This window comes from Rhinoderma darwinii, chromosome 5, assembly GCF_050947455.1.
Source record: "Rhinoderma darwinii isolate aRhiDar2 chromosome 5, aRhiDar2.hap1, whole genome shotgun sequence".
In the NCBI taxonomy this organism is placed as follows: Eukaryota; Metazoa; Chordata; class Amphibia; order Anura; family Rhinodermatidae; genus Rhinoderma; species Rhinoderma darwinii.
The window spans coordinates 90,184,913-90,204,978 of NC_134691.1; the positions used below are offsets into that span (position 1 = coordinate 90,184,913).

Below are 20,066 nucleotides of genomic sequence, written 5' to 3' on the forward strand. Positions count from 1 at the left end.
TGACATTATATGGAAGGTAATTGCAGAACTATGCAAATATTCTTCAGGAGTTTGCTGCATATTATGAATTCCTGTACACCTCCAGGGCTACTTATACAAACTCTGAAGTAGAGGCATATCTGGATTAGATATATTTCCGATTCATATCAAGGGAACTTCTCCTTTCCTTGTAGGAGCAGAATTCTTCTAATCCCCAGTCACAGTGTTGCCAAAGCTGTGGCCAGGGTTCTGCTTCAGGAGACGTCCCTGACGTCACTATCCATATATGGACAGTGACATCAGGGGCAACTCCTGAAGCGGAATCTCCGGCCACAGCGTTGCTGAAGCTGTGGCCGGGGATTTCACTCCAGAAGTCCCTGACGTCTCGGTTCATTTATGGACAGTAATGTCAGAGGCTTCTCCAGGAGCCGAATCACCGGCCATCGCGCTGGCAACGTTGTGGACAGGGATTCCGCTTCAGGAGTTGCCCCTGATGTCACTGTCTATATATGGATAGTGACATCAGGGACTTCTCCTGAAGCAGAATCCCCGGGCACAGCTTTGGAAACACTGTGGCTGGGGATTAGAAGAATTCTGCTCCTACAAGGATCTACAGTGGCGCGATCTACAAGGGGGGGGTTGCTATCTACAAGGGGGCTGTAGCACTACCTACAGCAAAAAAATCTCCTCACATGCACTTCGCATGTCCATATATGGACAGTGAAGTCAGGGACTTCTCCTGGAGTGGTCCCCTAGAGTGGCGCTATCTACAGGAAGGGGGGTGCCATCTACAGGGGATGATGACATCTACGGGGCTGTGTGGCACTACCTACAGGGGGCTGTGTGGCACTACATACAGGTGGCTGTGTGGAACTACTTACAGGGGGGCTGTGTGGCACTATCTACAGGGGGCTGTGTGACACTACCTACAGGGGGCCGTGTGTCACTATCTACAGGGAGTACTGTGGCAGTATCTACAGGGGATTGTGTGGCATTATTTACAGAGAGCAGTGTGGTATTATCTACAGAGGGCAATGTGTGGCATTATCTACAGAGGGCAGTGTGTGGCATTATCTACAGAGGGAAGTGTGGGCCATTATCTACAGAGGGAAGTGTGTGGCATTATCTACAGAGGTCAGTGTGTGGCATTATATAAAGAGGGCAGTGTGTGGCATTATCTACAGAGGGATGTGTGTGGCAAAAAATTGACAAATGAAATTCATCCATTTTTAAAATGGACAGGGAAAAAAACTGATCCAAAATGGGTCAAAATCGGCCGTTAAAAACGGAAACAAGGCCCAGAACGGATTTAAAACAAAATGGACCAATACGGCCGTTTTTATCGGCCGACACTCGGATCCTGTCATGTGAATAGAGCCCATTCCCATGACAGGGAAACTCGGCCGTGTAGTGGCCGTTTAGTTAACGGCCATCACATGGCCACAGTAAGAACGATAGACCCCAAATGGGGCTATTCACACAGCCGATTTTTTGACGGCCCAGTCTACTGGGCCGTCAAAATAATGTATCATGCCCTATTTTGGGCGGTTCTCCCAGCCGCCCAGCTCCCACAGAAGTCTATGGGGCCGTGTAAAGCACGGCCGTCAATTGAATGTGCTCCAAGTGACGGCCGTGTCTGCCGCCGTTCGCTCTCTCCTCCTCCCCACAGTGCGAATTGCATGTGAGGAGGAGATTTTTTGCTGCCCCGGCTCCCTTGTAGACGGCACCCCTCCCCCCATAGATGGCACCTCCCATTGTCCATAGATAGCGGCACTGTAGCTCCCTGTAGGAATGGAATTCCTCTAATCCCCAGCCACAGCATTGCCGAAGCTGTGGCCGGGGATTTCGCTCCAGGAAAAGTTCCTGACTTCACTGTCCATATATGGATAGTGACGTCAGGGACTCCTCCTGGAGCGTTCCCCTACCCCTGAAGCTAAATACCCAGTGTAGCATTATCTACCCAGGGCAGTGTGTGGCATTATCTACAAAGGGCAGTGTGTGGCATTATCTACAGAGGCCAGTGTGTGGTATTATTTACAGAGAGCAGTGTGTGGCATTGGCTACAGAGAGCAGTGTGTGGCATTAGCTACAGAGGGCAGTGTGTGGCATTATCTACAGAGAGCAGTGTGTGGCATTATCTACAGAGGGCAGGGTGTGGCATTAGCTACAGAGTGCAGTGTGTGGCATTATCTACAGTGGGAAATGTGTCGCAAAAAATTGACAAATGAAATTCACCCCTTTTTAAAACGGATAGGGAAAAAAATGGATGCAAAACGGGTCAAAATTTGCCGTTAAAACCGGAAACATGGCCTGCAACGGAAACGGAACGGATGCAAAACGAATGCAAGTCGGCCGAGAAAAACTGACTAAAACGGCCGTTTTTATCGTCCGAAACTCGACTGTGCTATTGCTTCCGTCTAAACAACTGAACCCTGTCACAACGGTGACAAACGGAATCCTTTAGCAACGTTTCCGTCACCATTGAGATCAATGGTGAGGGAAACGGAAGCTAAGGTTTCAGTTTGCCTTTCCGTTGAGGGGTTAACCTGACAGAAACCACCGACGGAACCTCTTGACGGAAGGGCAATGCTAATGTACACTGATCCCAAGGCCCGAGTGATAGAGAGTAAATAGAGAAATATCTGCTTCATTTGAACTATCTAGAGGGACTAGATAAGGATGTCCTGTGTTTCAACTGTTCTTTGCTCTGGCTATTGAGCCATTGGCCAATACAATAAGGGTATGTTCACACGCAGTGACCAAAAATGTCTGAAAATACGGAGCTGTTTTCAGACGAAAACAACTCCTGATTTTCAGACATTTTTGTAGCAACTCGCGTTTTTTGCGGCGTATTTTACGGCCGTTATTGGAGCTGTTTTTCAATGGAGTCAATGAAAAACTGCTCCAAAAACATCCCAAGAAGTGACATGCACTTCTTTTTCACAGGCGTCTTTTTACGCACCGTATTTTGACAGCGTCGCGTAAAATTACACCTCGTGGGAACAGAACACCGTAAAACCCATTGAAAGCAATGGGCAGATGTTTGTAGGCGTAATGGAGCCGTTTTTTCAGGCGTATTTCGAGGCGTGAATTACGTCTGAAAACACTGCGTGTGAACATACTCTAAGAGGGGAGAAGGAAAGAGAGGGTTCTAGGTATGGACAAGTGTAAAGGAATTTTTTTTTATATACAGGAGGAATATATCAATCTTAACCCCTTCACGACATTTGAAATAACTGTATGTCATAACTGAAAAGTGAGAGTATGGAGCGAGCTCACAGGCAGAGCCCACTCTATAGCCAGCAGAAGTTAGCTGTATGCTAGAGGCGACACTTCACTGTAACGGCTGGGATCGGAGATAACTACAATCCCGGCCGTTTAACCACTTAGATGATGCGTCATCCCATCACCCATCCTCCGCAATGCGATCACAAGATGTTGATGTTTGTCATGGCATTTTGGGGGCCTAATTAAGGGGCTTAATAGGAGCCAGTAAATATTACAACACACTGCAATACATAAGTATTGCAGTGTATTGCACAAGCAATCAAATGATCCCTTGTTTAAATCCCCTAGAGTACTAAAAAAAGTAAACAAAAAACTGTTAAAGTCTTTAGTAATGTGCCAAAAAATAAAAAACATTACAAATAAAAAAAAATATTTCCATTTTTCTCCTAAAGTAATGTAAAAAATAAAAAAGTAAACAATTGGAATCGCCGCGTCTGTAAAAGTCTGAACTATTACAATATACCATTATTTATCCCGCATGATGAATACCGTAAAAAAAAAAAAAACTGACAGAATTGCTGTTTTTTGGTCTCCAAAAAACATGTCATAAAAAGTGACCAAAAAAACATATGTACCCAATGGTATCAATACAAAATGCAGTATGCCCCCCAAAAAACAAGCCCCCACACCACTCCATCAACGAAAAAATGTTTGGCTCTTAGAGCATGGTGACACAAAACTATTATTTTTATATTTAAACAAATTGTTTTTTCTTTATAAAAGAAGAACATCATGAAAAAAAAATATTGTCCCGCAGAATGAAGTAAACAATGTTTTAATCGTATGGTAACCGCCATTATAGCGAAACTCAAAACAAATTTGAGGAATTGCTCTCTGAAAGGGTTAAAAACTACAACTCCTCCTGCAAAAAACAAGCCCTCATACGGCTATGTCGTTGGAAAAATAATATTGTCTTGGCTTTTAGAAGGCAGGGAGGAAAAAACGAAAAATAAATGCATCGACAAGAGGTAAATGTAATACCCTTGGTTTAAATACTGCGGGCTAAGGTGAAAACCTGGAAAGGCCTGCCAGTGTCTATGGCATCTAGGTTAGCTTTAGTAAGAATGGTGATGTTGCCATAGGCGATTTTTATAATGGGAAACGGTCCAATATAGATTTCATCAAAACATTTAAGAAAACTAGATGCACTCATTAATCGAGTTAATATGGAAGGGGACACAGACTAGCATCAGCCTTTCCTATCTTCAACATCCATAACAAAAAATGGGACGAGGTGTCCCTAATATGTTATTTTTACTTTTGGCCGCCCAGGGGAAGTATTTTGTATAATGGGAGAGGAATATGGTAAAACTGTATGTTAGAGGGTTGTTTAGTATAGGGGTGAGGTTAAACCTGTTTGAATTATACACCAAAGGTATAGACAATGTGTAGTATCAGAGTATTCTTCTTTCATTCCTTCTCCCTTTTTCGGAGCTTTCGTAGTTTTTATTTTTTTCTCTCCTTAAATCCCTGGGGATGCATGGGGGGGGGGGAGAGAGTAAACGGGCAGGGGTAGATAATTCTATAATGTTTTGTAGTTGCTTTAAATTATTATATTTGATTTGTTTCTGCCATTTATATGGTGTGAAATGAAATTGTTGGATTGTACAAATATTTAAAAAAATTAAATTAAATTTAGCAAGAGCATTTCTAGTATAAAGGGCTGCTTCTGTAATCTGACAAAATGTCTGTACTTTATTTCTGGAGTCCATTGAAAATAGGGGGGGGGGGGATTGTTTCTGATGAGCACAATAAAATAATAAATTTTCCTTATGCAAGAAATATCCCAAAGGAGCAAAGTACTGGATATTAGATGATCAAATCGAAGGAATAAAAGAAGGAATCAATAAAAAGGTGATTAGAAGGTAGTAAGGAAACAAACATTCATTGTACAGTAGTTTAGAAATTCTTAGAGGAAAGGAGGATAAGTAAGGTGAACATGAAGAAAGTTTTAAAACACAAGAAAAAGGAAGAAAGGGAATTAATTTAAGATGAGACCAAGAAAAATGTATCTTCAGAAGCAGTGCAATAAAAGGCACGACTGACAGAAATGAGGGCTGTGGCAGGATTCAAAAATTGCGTCTGATTTATCAGATTTAGGAAATATTTTGTCTGACAGTATCAATGCATGCAATGATCATGGTTATTGCTGTTTTTGTTTAATGCAAACAAGGCCAGGTATTGTTTTCCTATCTTAGAACATTTCTTCTAGATGTCAGACACCAAACTCAAGAATGCAACGGCACCCTGCAAGTGTCAAGCTAGAAACTGCTATGGTGGTGCCATTTACTGCCTCTACTGTGCTATAATAAAAGTGAGGTTTGTGTTCTGAACCGTATTGACACTAGGATTCTAGTCACCATTCAGACCCCTCTCTTGTAACCATCAATGCGCAAAATAACATTTTTGGAAAGGGAATATGGGAAAAAAAGAACATCATGGATCAAACAGCTCAGCTCGGTAAAGTTTTTCATTTTTCATTTTGATTTGCAGCCAGTAGTGGAATGCTATAAAGACTGAGGTTCTGTTTACACTCGCAATGGTGCCATGACCAGTATAACGGATCCATGTTCAAACAGATCCCAACTAATCCTGTCCGGTCCCCCTGACTTATAATGTGGTCCTTCAGCATTAAACTGGCCATACGCATGGAATACGCCACTGACAGACACCTCTGGCAACGGTTTATCTCCTGCAGGAACAAAAGGTTGGACATGTTAGGCCATGTTCAGACATGGCAGAATTTTTCCACTGCAAATGTTGGTGCAGATTTGGGGCAATTACGCAACGAATCTGCACCAACATTTACATATGTGACAGGTAATTCATACGTTGCGGATATCACAGCGGACTTGCCACAGATTTCAGTTTTTGCATTACAAAGGCTGAAATCCGCAGTGAAATTCCACTTCTTCTCCGCAATGTAATGAGCATGCTGTGGAGGGAAAAATCTGCACCGCAGTCTAATTTACACACAGTTATTTTCCGCAACGTCTGAACTAACTTTCCTAAAAATGTATAGAAACAAATGTAAAAAACGGCTGCTGCAGAATTTCACTGCGGACTGTCCGCAGCGGAATTCAACAGCAATTCCGCCACGTCTGAATGTGCCCTTAAAATACAATATGCCCGATCCTCCTTTCCCACTACATCTCTGTGTTGGGAGACCCCCATACACATTAGATAGTAGACGATCCCACCGAATTATCTAATGTGTAAGGACAGTTTTAGCCTCCGTTCAGCTTTCTCTATTTGTTGGGGGTTTCTGTTTTTTTTACAGCGAGATTAAAGTAGTCTGTAGTAGTGTTCTTCCTTTTAAAAACAGCGGAACCCCAATGGAAAACAGAGGGACCCGATTCTAGGTCCATGGGATCTATCAGTATTTGAAAATGGATCTGTCATGCCGATCATGGCTCCAATAAGATCCAATCCTGGCTTCGGCTTAGAATAAAAGGACATCAAAAACTGTATTGAAAATTGGCTCTTTTTAACGGAATGTCTGTAGCGTTTAAAAATTCTTAGAGAGATTAAAAGTTTTATGGTCAGTTAGAAGGAGAAAGCCTAAGGCCCTGTTCACACAGAGTTTTTGGGTGCTAATTTTGACGTGAAAACCACGCTGGAATCAGCTCCAAAAAACACCCGAAACCGGAGGCAAAGGCGTTTTTTTTACGCGGTTTTAGCCGCTCGGGGTAAAAAGATCGGCATGCTCTTTCTACCCACGGCTCCGTCTCTGACCGCCCATTGAAAACAGTGGTGAGCTGAAAAAGCGTTTTTTGTGGCGTTTTATTCCAGTTGCGCTCAATGGCCGTGGCCGAAAAATGCAGCAAAGACCATGGCAAGAAAGTGCAGGCAGGTCAAGATCTGCCTCACAATTCCTGAAGGAATTTTGAGGCAGATTTTTGTGCCTGCAAAATAATCTGTGTGAACAAGGCCTAACAGTTGGAATAGCATAATGCATATTTTACTCTAAAAATGTAGATAAATCTTAAAATATCAAATGGGACACACAGAATAATCATAACTGTCAGAGGAGACGATAAGCTTTCACATTCAAACACCCACTCCAAATCTGGACTTTAACAGCAAAGAAATAGCTGTGATTACAACAAATATGACCATGCACATACATGTTGCCCGGCTTTTAAACTGGAGCAATGATGAAATATTTTTTTAAAGTAGGTTTAAACTTGTACCTTTGAACCAGTTTATGCTTCTCTCTTGAAACACCCACATGAAATGTTGACATTTAATCTGTACGAATATAAATCTAAGACATGAATAATAAGTTTGTATTAACACTCCTGCCCAATAAAATATTATTGAAAAGAGGACAAAGTGTAAAAACTGAGACAATAAACTACGAAAATAAGAATCTATGCTCAAAACACCATAAAAAACCCAAACCCTTGTGTTGCTATGCAAAGTTACATCCACTCTTACTTACTGCACTGCCCAGCAATATATCCATAAACCAGGAATCTCAGGGTGAACAGAGATAAACCGTAAATATGCCCAGAAATGAGAGTGCTCCCATCCGTAGGATTGTGTAGGGACAGGGTGACCATATATACATATATATATATATATATATATATATATATATATATATATATATATATATATATAAATATTCCCAGAAATAGGAGTGCTCTAGTTTATGCAGTCTTTGGGGGATCGCTTGAAATAGATCTTTAACTAATGTAGGGCGTAAAGTGGACGTCTTAATGTGATGTGCACAGGGCCTTAAACTGAAGGGCGGTAACCGTACTGATGACTAGGTACTCAAGCCTTAGCATCTCATCCCACCTCCTCCTAATACTAGTTATTATTACACTTTGTTTTTATAGCTGTTGTAGACATTATACATAGAGATGATAATATCTTTTTACTACAATTTCTATACAGCAGATTTTTTCCTTGTTTTTTTTGGCCTGTAGTGTGTTGAGAAGACCACTGTCGTCTTGGTGAAGGCCTTCTGCCTACGATCAGGTCCTACTATCAGGTGTACATAAATGCTCTTGGGCATAGCATAAATCTTCAATTATCGCCCACATCATAACAGTCACATGTTTTTGAACGAAATTACATCACACAGTGTAAGATGTCTAGACAGTGTAAAATATTGCCGCTCCTTTATGTTACTCACTATGGATATGACTTTGCTTCACTCTTGCCTTATGTGCCTAATGATACGTAGGGCTCTATCAATTGTTATTATTCTGAGAACCAAAATCATTAATAAAACCACTTTGATGCATTGTTTGAAAAGCACTGGCCAATATGATGCTATGTTAGATCATACATTTAATGGTGTGTCATAAATCATCTTCTATGCAGTGACAGCTTTTTCTAACTTAATATGGTTCTACCTTGTAACCCTACAAAAAAAGTTCCAGTTAGAGTTGAAATAGAACTTCTCCAACTGCAGAGGGCGTTCCAGAATACTTACCCAGACTTACTTGCCAGGACCCTACACATTTGTTCTATTTCTGTTTTGACCGGAAGATGAGGGTACATTTGGTTAATGTTAGGTTTACCAGATGTGTATTAAATATTATTCTAATTAACTATTTTTGCCATTTTCATTTTTTTTCCAACCCGTGGATCTTAGTTATGTGAACCTGCCAACTGACACGTGTGTAATTAGCATATGACTTAGGGTAGGGACACACATGTATCGGTCACAGGGCAGCCGAAGTGCAGCTATGATACGGCCAAACATCGGGCAGCCATGCGGTTTTACCTGCAAAAATGGGTGAAAATTAACAATTCATTTAAAAACCATGCAGATATTTGGTAAATCTGCATGGCGGTCCATTGTTTGGCCACATCACGGCCGTATCTCAGCCACCTGTGTGTCCCTACGCTAACACATTTCCTCGCCTGGAAAGTCACGGAAATAACAGCCACTTGGTGCTACAATAAAGAAATGATGCAATAACATAAGTCATTACAATGTAGGAAGGGAACATATAGGAACGCATATTTTTGGACTTTTCCTTCTATACTGTATTTCTGACAACCGCACATGAATTAATTGCCAGGAAGTGAAGAAAACGTTGTATGGGATTAATTTGATGAAGATTTACTAAATCATCAATAAAACCTTTTCACTTCTTACAGCTGTAGACACTTTAAGAAGGGCTGGCCAGTGGATTTTTAGTTTTGCTGATAAGTATAGTCATCAGAATTGTTTCATTTCATCTGTGTCTTTACACAATTTTTTTTCATCTGTGACACCAAAATTGCTAACAGAAATGTATTCTTTTTGTTAGGCTTGTCAGACCTATTATGAGTTTTGGAGATGTAATAAAGTGGCTATGCTTTGTAGTTTTGTTACTTGTTAATCTCACTGTTATTATTATTTCTCCATTTCCACTGAAGACAGTGTTTGAAAAATCATCCCTCGGTTACCAATCAATCTATTTCTTTACCTGAGGGAACGTGATGTCATTACAATCTGAGTCGTCCACATGCAGGAATGTTTTTCAATACCATAATTTGTGGAGTACATAGAGCACGAGCTCTGTGGAGGTGAGATTGATGTAGGAGACACTGCGTGCATGCCCGGGCACACTAATTAACAACTAAACTACAGAGTGATTCCTATGACACATGGAAAAATGACTTCCACACTTTTGTCAGTGTATGTTCAAACAAACACATTCATATTATACACATTTTACACCGACTTGCTATAGACAACGGTCGCTGTGTCAAAAACACACAATGATATTTATTCACCCTATACGGTAGCTCATTAGCACTGTTAGTCCCCGTAATGTGCCAGGACAGAGAAATTCAATATAATTCATTAAAATGATTAATAGCACAGCCTGGATTCTGTTTTCCTATGACTTTACATGTGTAAAATGAGATTAAATAGAACAATATTTTCCATTAGAAAGACCTAAAAATCTATTTATTTTAAATAACACCAGATGTGGTGACTGCATAGAAGACATGAAAATTACTTATACAAGCAGAACTTCTTCTCAATGCATTTAGGGCACAATTAACACAGCCATTGTTTTTATATGTGAAATAGGCCACATGGCATACCAATAGTCCCTATGGATTATTGTATGCAGGAAAATTAAATGTCTATGGCTGTCTATTAAATTATTCTGTAATTGCATAGAAATGACTTTAATATAAGAATAATATGGCTAAGAGAACAAAATGTGTCAAGATAGATGGCTCAAAGATATGACTAACCATATTAAATATTTCACTAGACACAGCATTATGCAGACAGTGTTGGATTCTGATCTCCTCTTTTTTATGTGACTAGTTCCAGACCCCAATTCCGTTTGTAACAGATTTACTTCCTCTTATTTCACCTTCTGACCCTCAGTAGAATAGGAGCAGGTTCCACAGTGCAAACATTTTCATTAGGGTCTATGCGCCTCAAGGAAATTCTCAGCTAACAGACCAACCATTCATATATTCTCATGATTTGTTTCAGAGCCTTCTCTTGTGTCACTGGTTCAACTGAAATTCCAAATGTAACATTTAATTATCTATTTTCTATTAGCTTATCAAGAAAATAGTTTTACAGTCTAGAAAGTACTGATATTGAAACTGACCATAACCCATGAAAAAGCGAAAAGCAGATTTTGTTCAAATACTTCTCCAAAGACCAGGGTTTTACACCCCAGCAATTGATATCCTGGCATACATATCTCTGCTGTATTTGAATAACTTCCAAGAAAGATATAGATAGATAGAGAGAGAGAGAGAGAGAGAGAGAGAGAGAGAGAGAGAGATAGATATGAGATAGATAAATATGAGATAGATAGATATGAGATAGATAGATAGATAGATAGATAGATAGATAGATAGATAGATAGATAGATAGATAGATAGATAGATAGATAGATAGATAGATAGATAGATAGATGTGTTACAAATAAACAGATAGTGAGACGATAGACAGATTGAGAATATATATACATAGACATCTATATATATATATATATATATATATATATATATATATATATATATATATATATATATGTATATATATATATATTTATATATACTCCTTCATTTATTGTGTGCTGTAATACAGTCACATACTGTAAGAGAAATCACATTCCAAGTTTATAAAACCCATAGGAGCCACCAGCCCTTCTCACACCTCCTACACAGAAATGATTGGAATTGATCAAGCTCTTAGTATAATGTCACTGGTGCACTATAAATCTGGATAACTGCTTTACATGCTATAGCTCCATTTTTTTCAACTGAACATTTATCAAGGACCAGGAATTATTATATGGAGTATTATTAGCAGCGAGAACATGCTGAACACTGCATAAACACATAGCACATATATAGTATATGAAACTGTTCTTAGCTTTCTTTTGCAGGTGCTTTTTAGAAATGATATTTAGAAGAAAGAACTTTATATGAAGCTTTAGTCCAGCGTTATAGGAGCTTACATGCAATGCACAGGTGTACAAAAGTGTTTAGTGCATGTTATCCATACCTGAACGTACTCAATGTATATTCCATATTATCCTGTGTAATACGTTGGATGAATGTTGATGAGTGTATAGAGAACACAGTAACTATTTTTGGAGGAGTCTATGACACACATTGTTCAGTGCTGCCTACATCCTATATCATGTTTTCTAAATATCACATTGTAAAACAAAGCTATATTTACTGTCATAAACCTGCAGGATTTCCTATTTGCATGTAGGAAAATACAATCTAATGAACCCCCAACAACCCAGCTGAAAATGACTATAATCACTTGCACTTACCAGCCAGTTGCATGCAGAGATAATGTAGCAATCCTGGAGAACAGGTGAAAGCATCCACTCCTATAGATGGATCTAATTCCAAAACGTGTTCAGCCTCATCCCGGTTATGCTGTGGGATTCTTCCTGCTGACTGGGTTACCCTGGAAATCCATTCTCAGTCACACTGCCCTGCTCCTTGTGATGAGAGATTGTTTCTTGGAAGTTGCTGCTCAATTCAGCAGAGAATAGACACTGGTCATTGAAAGCCCCAGCGAGGAGATAGGAACTGCAGCCCTCCTATTGCCATCTGCCTGTACTGTATTGTGGAGCAGCATCACAGCAGCAGCAGCAGCAGCATCAGCACCAGCTCAGCTCCTCTCCACACAGCTGCAGTTCTCCTCTCTGCCTCTGCTCTCCATCTACAGACAGACACTCCCCTTGTGACAAATCGTGACATGGTGTGACAAGAAATCCTGCATCTGCACACAGCAAGTTTAAGGACTATTACAAGGAACTGAGGGTTGTGTTCTATGATATGATCTGTATAATGTTCTCTAATGCAAGTAATGTTCTACTTAGTGAGCAGTGGACCCATAAACATGCAGTGGGATCATGTTCTGAAAGGCTATGCAAACCTTTGAAAGGCAAACATTTTTTTTTTTAATGAAAAGGTGTATCTGTATGTTTTGTGTAACTTTGTAAATACTTTTTATTAAAAATTTGTTTTGCTTTTTTAGATACAGCTGCTCTGAATTCTCTACACAGAGCAGCTGTGTCTTTCGTTTTGTCCTGAATCCGTCAGTCCCACGGACCTGACGGGTTCAGTGTCGGCGGGTCCTGTGTGTCTCGACGCTATTGAGTCCGCCAAAAACGGAAACCTTGCGGAACGGAGACAAACGGAAGCCATTAGAAATGGAAGCGTTACCATTAAAGTCAATGGTAATGCAAACGGAAAGCTATGGTTTCCGTTCGGTTTCCGTTCATGGGTCTCAATGACGGAAAGGTCTGACGGAACTCCGACGCAGAAGTGAACGAAGCCTAAGTTATAAACTATGAAAGTACAAACAAGGATGTTCTCATTCACTGACAACAAACAGACATCTTGATAAGGGCGGATTTACACGAACGTGTGCGTTTTCGGCGCTCAAAAAATGCTGCGTTTTGCGCACGTGGCAGGTGCGTGACAGCTCTGTATGTCATGTTCATATGGATGCGCGGCTGCGTGCTTTTTGCGCAGCCGCCATCATTATGACACTCCGTTTGGATGTCTGTAAACAGAAAAGCACGTGGTGCTTTTCTGTTTACATTCATTCTTTTACTGCTGTTGCACGAATAACGCGTGACCCACGGAAGTGCTTCCGTGTGGCGCGCGTGATTTTCACGCACCCATTGACATCAATGGGTGCGTGATATGTGAAAAACGCCGAAATATAGAACATGTCGCGAGTTTTACGCAGCAGACTCACGCTGCGCAAAACTCATGGACAGTCTGCACTGCCCCATAGACTTGCATAGGTCCGTGCGACCCGTGTGAAAACCACGCAGGCTGCACAGACGTATAGCACGTTCGTGTAAATCCGCCCTCATAGTGAGGAGTTGAAACAAAGTATATCAGAAAGTGTTATTTAAATAAAACCATGGTGTACGTTTAGCATGTCATAAGTAAGCACTTTTTGACATAAATAAATGGCATATTAACTCCTTAACGCCGAAGGACGGATATATCCGTCCTCAGCAGCTGCTAGTTCGCGCAGGACCCACGTGATCAGCGGCAGGAGCACGGCTGTTATACACAGCCTGGCTCCTGCTGCAACTGCTGGAATCGAAGCGCGCTCCGATTCCGGCAGTTTAACCCATTAAATGCCGCTGTCAATAGTGACAGCGGCATCTAATGTGTTTGACAGAGGGAAGGAGCTCCCTCTGTCACCCCATCGGCGCCCCCGCAAACAAATCGCGGGTCGCCGTCGGGTTTCCATGACAGCCGGGGGTCTAACAAAGACCTTCAGGTCTGTCTTCAGCAACTGCCTGTTAGGCAATGCCGGAGGCATGACCTAACAGGTTGCCTGTCAGTTTTACACTGACAGGCAATAATGCTTTGGTATACTAAGTATACCAAAGCATTATATATGCGATCGGCATATCGCATAGTGAAGTCCCCTGGTGGGACTTAAAAAAAAATGTCAATCAGTTAAATAAAGTTTGTGGAAAAAAATAAAATAAAATTACAGTGTCAAAACAAAGAACACATACACATATATGGTATCCCCGCGATCGTAACAACTTGACCAATAAAATGAACACATTAATTAAACCGCCGGATGAACGGCGTCCAAAAAAAACCGCAAAAAACAACGGCTAAATTCTCTCTTTTCTCCCATTCCCCCCATAAAAAATAAAATAAAAGTTAATCTATAAGTCCTATGTACCCCAACATAGTACTAATGAAAACTACACATTGGCCCGCAAAAAATCAAGCCCACATACGGCCACATCGACTGAAAAATAAAAAAATGACGGCTCTTGGAATGTGGCGATGCAAAATAAAGTAATTTTTTTCTAAAAGGGTTTTTATTGTGCAAACATAGGAAAACATATAAAACCTACACATATTTGATATCCCCGTAATCGTGCCGACCCATAGAATAAAGTTAACATGTTATTTACGCTGCATAGTAAACGCCGTAAATTTATAATGTGAAAATTAATGCTGGAATAGCTGCTTATTTTCAATTCTCTCCTAAAATAAAGTTAATAAAAGTTAATCAATATATTGTAAGCATCTAAAAATGGTACAATTACAAAATACAACTCGTCCCGAAAAAAACAAGCCCTTATACGGCTATGTCGACGGAATAAAAAAAAAAGTTACGACTCTTGGAATGCGACCGTGAAAGAACAAAAAATAATCCTTGGTCATTAACGTGCAAAATGGCCCGGTCATTAAGGGGTTAAGGAAAATATGTTATATTATTATATTCAGGGGTGCAGTATGTGGCACTATGAGGGTTTTGTGTTAGTATATAGGTAGGTGCGGATGTGTTAAAAAAAAAAAAATAGTCCAAGACATCTGAGCAGCAAGCCCCACATAGATGGGTAGTGGCCGGGAATTGTAGTCATGAAGGTCTGGACCAAATTAAAAAGAAAAGAGAATGACTCCAATCAGAGAAGACATCATCTGTGAGTCACAGGTGTTGTATTTATGTTATGAGTTTGGTTCTGATACTGCATTCATGTCCTGAGCTTGTTTCTGGTGTATATATGTACTTAGCTTTGTTCTGGTGCTGTATTTATGTACTGACATTTGTTCTGGTGCTGTATATATGAACTGAGCTTTGTTCTGGTGTTGTATTTATGTACTGAGCTTGGTTCTGTTGCTGTATTTATGTACTAAGCTTGGTTCTGGTGTTGTATATATGTACTGAGCTTGGTTCTGTTGCTGTATTTATGTACTGAACTTGGTTCTGGTGCTGCATTTATGTAGGATATAGTAGGATATACTGTGATACCAGACCTGACAATGTTTCCAATTATGCCCCTGTATGTTTTTTCAGAGGCAGCGATACGCAATACTCTTCCCGGCTTCATCGCAGCACCGCACATGCCTGGAGAGCATAAGGCAATGGGACATCCATGAGAGTTGTAGGAGACTGGGAGTGACGTAGAATGTCGAGTGGGATGGCAGGAAGAAGAAAATCTAGAATCAGTCTACAGATCAACATATTGTCCACATACAAATGAAGCGACCTTATAATAGTTCTTATGGAGTTTTATACATACTTAAAGAGGCTCTGTCACCAGATTTTGCAACCCCTATCTGCTATTGCAGCAGATAGGCGCTGCAATGTAGATTACAGTAACGTTTTTATTTTAAAAAAACGAGCATTTTTGGCCAAGTTATGACCATTTTTGTAGTTATGCAAATGAGGCTTGCAAAAGTCCAAGTGGGTGTGTTTAAAAGTAAAAGTCCAAGTGGGCGTGTATTATGTGCGTACATCGGGGCGTTTTTAATACTTTTACTAGCTGGGCGCTCTGAAGAGAAGTATCATCCTCTTCTCTTCAGAACGCCCAGCTTCTGACAGTGCAGATCTGTGACGTCACTCACAGGTCCTGCATCGTGACGGCCACATCGGCACCAGAGGCTACAGTTGATTCTGCAGCAGCATCAGCGTTTGCAGGTAAGTCGATCTTACCTGCAAACGCTGATGCTGCTGCAGAATCAACTGTAGCCTCTGGTGCCGATGTGGCCGTCACGATGCAGGACCTGTGAGTGACGTCACAGATCTGCACTGTCAGAAGCTGGGCGTTCTGAAGAGAAGAGGATGATACTTCTCTTCAGAGCGCCCAGCTAGTAAAAGTATTAAAAACGCCCGATGTACGCACATAATACACGCCCACTTGGACTTTTACTTTTAAACACACCCACTTGGACTTTTGCAAGCCTCATTTGCATAACTACAAAAATGGTCATAACTTGGCCAAAAATGCTCGTTTTTTAAAAATAAAAACGTTACTGTAATCTACATTGCAGTGCCTATCTGCTGCAATAGCAGATAGGGGTTGCAAAATCTGGTGACAGAGCCTCTTTAAATATTATATGAACCCACAAGAAACTTTGCATTTCCTCTTCCTAACTACACTTCTGATAGTGGTAGCAGTCGTACATCAACAGAGATGAGCCTGAGTAATTTGATTAAGAAAAACAAAAGAATTAAATATTCAGTGAGCATATTAGCGAGCTAATTGGCTATCATATTAATATTACAGTAAGCCATTTGGCTAGTAAACAGGATGTCCATTGGCAAGAACCATTTGACGTTTCAATATAAAATTATATTTAGACTGTTTTGCCATGACTACTGTCCCATCCAATCATTCTCGTTAATATGTCTTTTATAACTCTACTTCAATTATGTAACAGGCCCTTCTTAATATATTCATTAACGACCCCATGCACCTTCATATGAGCTTTCACTACTAATATCCTTTTTCTGGGTATGGAAAATAAAAATAATGCCAGGGGTATAATGCCAAAATAATTTCAAATGACCAGATGCCTATCTCTCATATCTATGTTGTTGTCGTATCCATTGAGATGTTTTTGCCAAAACAATCTCATCATGTTTGGGAATTTATTTTGCCAGTGACAGCAGATATTTGACAGACTGACTGCAAGCTTGTGTTCAAGCAGTCACAAATAAGACATGCAATAAATGCATGCAACAATGAATTTTGCTGTCATCTTTTTTTTTAATAGATCTGTCACATTTAAGGTGGACTTATTGGATTGATTTCTATGTTTATCACAAACTACTTATTGTTATTATTTTAATTCCCACAAGTTCTTAGGTGATACTCCAAACTCATATTTTTAGGTAAGGGTTTAATGGCAAGCTTATAGTCGTACAATGATCGCAATAAGATCGTGGGTTACTGGGAACATTGCATGGCCTAATGTTAAATTGCAAAAATCACAAGAATTCTGACCAAGATGTTACGCATCTAAAAGTTGTCGTGGAGCCCTGAAAATACACTCGAAGGTCACTGCACAGGAATAATTCTTACAGGTGTGTCACAGAACATGGATAATACACACAATGATTTCCCACCACAACCATAATAAAAACAGTAAAGTCACAGCACAAGCATTATAAACACAGTGATGTACCAGTATAGGGATTATACACACAGAGAAGTCACAGCACATTCTTAATAAAAACACTGATGTCACAGTACAGGGATAATAAGCATAGTCATGTCACAATAAAGAGATAATAGACAGTGATATTACAATACAGAGATAATAAACTGTTATATCTCTGCACAGGGATAATAAATTATAGTGATGTCACAGTGATGTCATAGTACATTGGTATTGACCAAAGTGAAATAACAGTAAATAAATAATAGTCACTGCGATGTCACAGTGCAGGGATAGTAAACACTTTAAAATGATAGGAAAGATATATTGCATGCACACAGTAATGTCACATTATGAAGATTATGCACACAAGTATAATACAAAACAGAGATATAGTGATGTGACGTTTAAATGTTATGGGCCATGGTAATGTGACAGCACATAGATAATAAACAGAACATCATACAAGGTTAATGCACAAATTGATGCCACAGTACAGAGATAAAAGAATACTGATAATCCCTTATGTGGTATTGGGCACCCTCAGGCCCTGGGTCCTAATGCCTCCTCTGCACCTACTATAGTTACGCCCCTGATCTCCCACCACATTACTGTCCACAGAGGCCGTAACAATCTGAAGGTAATTGTGTAATTGTGTTCATATAAAGCTGAAAGGGCTTTGGAGCTCATAATTCAGAAGGGGTATTCAAACGTATCTTTGTGATCTTGCCAGCCAGTAGTTGATACCTGCCTCCTGATGTCTACAGTATAGTACTCCTGTTATTGAGGTAATCCTCAGCACTTTGATGGTAATTATAAAGCCCTTATCCACCACAATGTCAAATCAACCGGGTAATCCTGTTTTCTGAGTAGTGGTTGTGAATTAGGAGGTCACAAGATGATCTGGCGGCACTAAAGATACTAGCATCTGCAGTGCTCCCAAATTACCCAATATTGATTGGTATATGCGATATTGTTTATAAATGTAATGGATATTTAGGTCCAGTTGAAGCACTAACAGCAAATCAAAGGTGTATTGATATTTGAAAATATGTGGGGAACTTGTCCAGGGGGCATCACCTTCATAGAGGGTGTGAAAGTGCTTCTTGGTGGCCTCCTGGCATACCATCAGATACAACGATCTTTGCTGCTCCTCAATGGCACCCTATCAGTAGGAAGTGGAGAGAGAGACACTTGCAAGTGCAAACATATTATAGTATCAGATCATGCAGCCGCAATGGGGCCCTTGGAGAGAAAGGCGATGCCCTGGTTAGACCCATCCCATTTGCTACTGGGCTGGTGAGAACATGTGCAGGAGGACTACCCTCCACATGGGAACTGCAGTGTTACCATTATCAAGCCAGAGAATGGGGTATTGGCCCACGGGTCATGAAAAGGGTGTGAAGGGGGAAACAAACACGAGGCCGTTCTGTCTTGGGAGGCAAAACCTGGCACCATAATGGGGAGTCCATTTAGATTTTTTCTATGTTCCCCCTCTCTTTCATGTATGCCACTGGACAGACAATGTGTTGTATAGGCCATAACACAAAAGAAAAGCCAATTACTCAAAAACATCTCTCCACAGCGGCTGCAAATAGCAAAAAATGCTTATATCAAGATGTGAACAGACATAGAAGACTATGAGAAGGATAGAAAACTATCCCGATCACGTGCTGCAGCACGGAACATGCATATTCTAGAAATGTCAATGTTTTTACTTTGTTATTGTGTGTTATTGAACCTTAAAATCCCTGGCATTTATTAGCCTTTTTTTTTTTTTTTTTTTTTTTTTACATTTAATGCATCTTGGAAGTGCCCATAGCCTTTTTTGTGCAAATGAATGCTACAATTTGGTAAACATAAGGTGCAACGGGTGGTGCTGTAATTCCCCGCCCAGCTGGTGGACAGAAGCACCGATGTGTAGGCAGAAACTGTGAAGGGACTGCAGCGCCACCAATCAGAAAGTGATGGCATATCCTAGCAATATGCCATCACCTTTCTGTGATCGGAAAACCCCTTTAAATGTCGCTTCATCCTGACCTGAATCAGCATTCTCCTTTGGTGGAGTAGCAATCCTTCTGTGTGTGCTACATTGTGTGGCGTAGCACATCACACCTTATTCTATATGAAAAATAAGGAACTAGTAACAAATGGGTAATTTTGTACAGTACACATGAACAGTTACATATACATAAGCGCAAACACTCATGCACATACTGTATGTATCAAATTATCTCCAAGATTAAAATCGAAACAATCATAAGTAACGAATGCACAGTATTGATTTTGAAACTCCATTCTTATCCAAAGCAGGAAAATGTGGGCATTGTATCCAGATAATATTCAGTAGCTTACAAAAAAAATGCTGATTCACTGCCAGTCAAATAATCTATATGTAAAATAAA

General features: G+C 40.3%; 1 protein-coding gene across 3 annotated transcripts in view; it reads right to left on the reverse strand.

Annotated features, from left to right (window-relative positions):
- Positions 1-12,528, reverse strand: part of SNTG1 (syntrophin gamma 1) — a 505,846-nt gene extending 493,318 nt beyond the window's left edge. For 2 of the 3 annotated variants that reach the window (XM_075826258.1, XM_075826259.1), the window contains exon 1: positions 12,045-12,527. The gene's annotated coding sequence lies outside the window, so the exon portion shown is untranslated. Of the gene's footprint in view, positions 1-12,044 lie in introns of all 3 variants that reach the window. The other variant, XM_075826260.1, reaches the window with a different exon arrangement.
- Between the last annotated feature and the right edge of the window lie 7,538 nt (positions 12,529-20,066).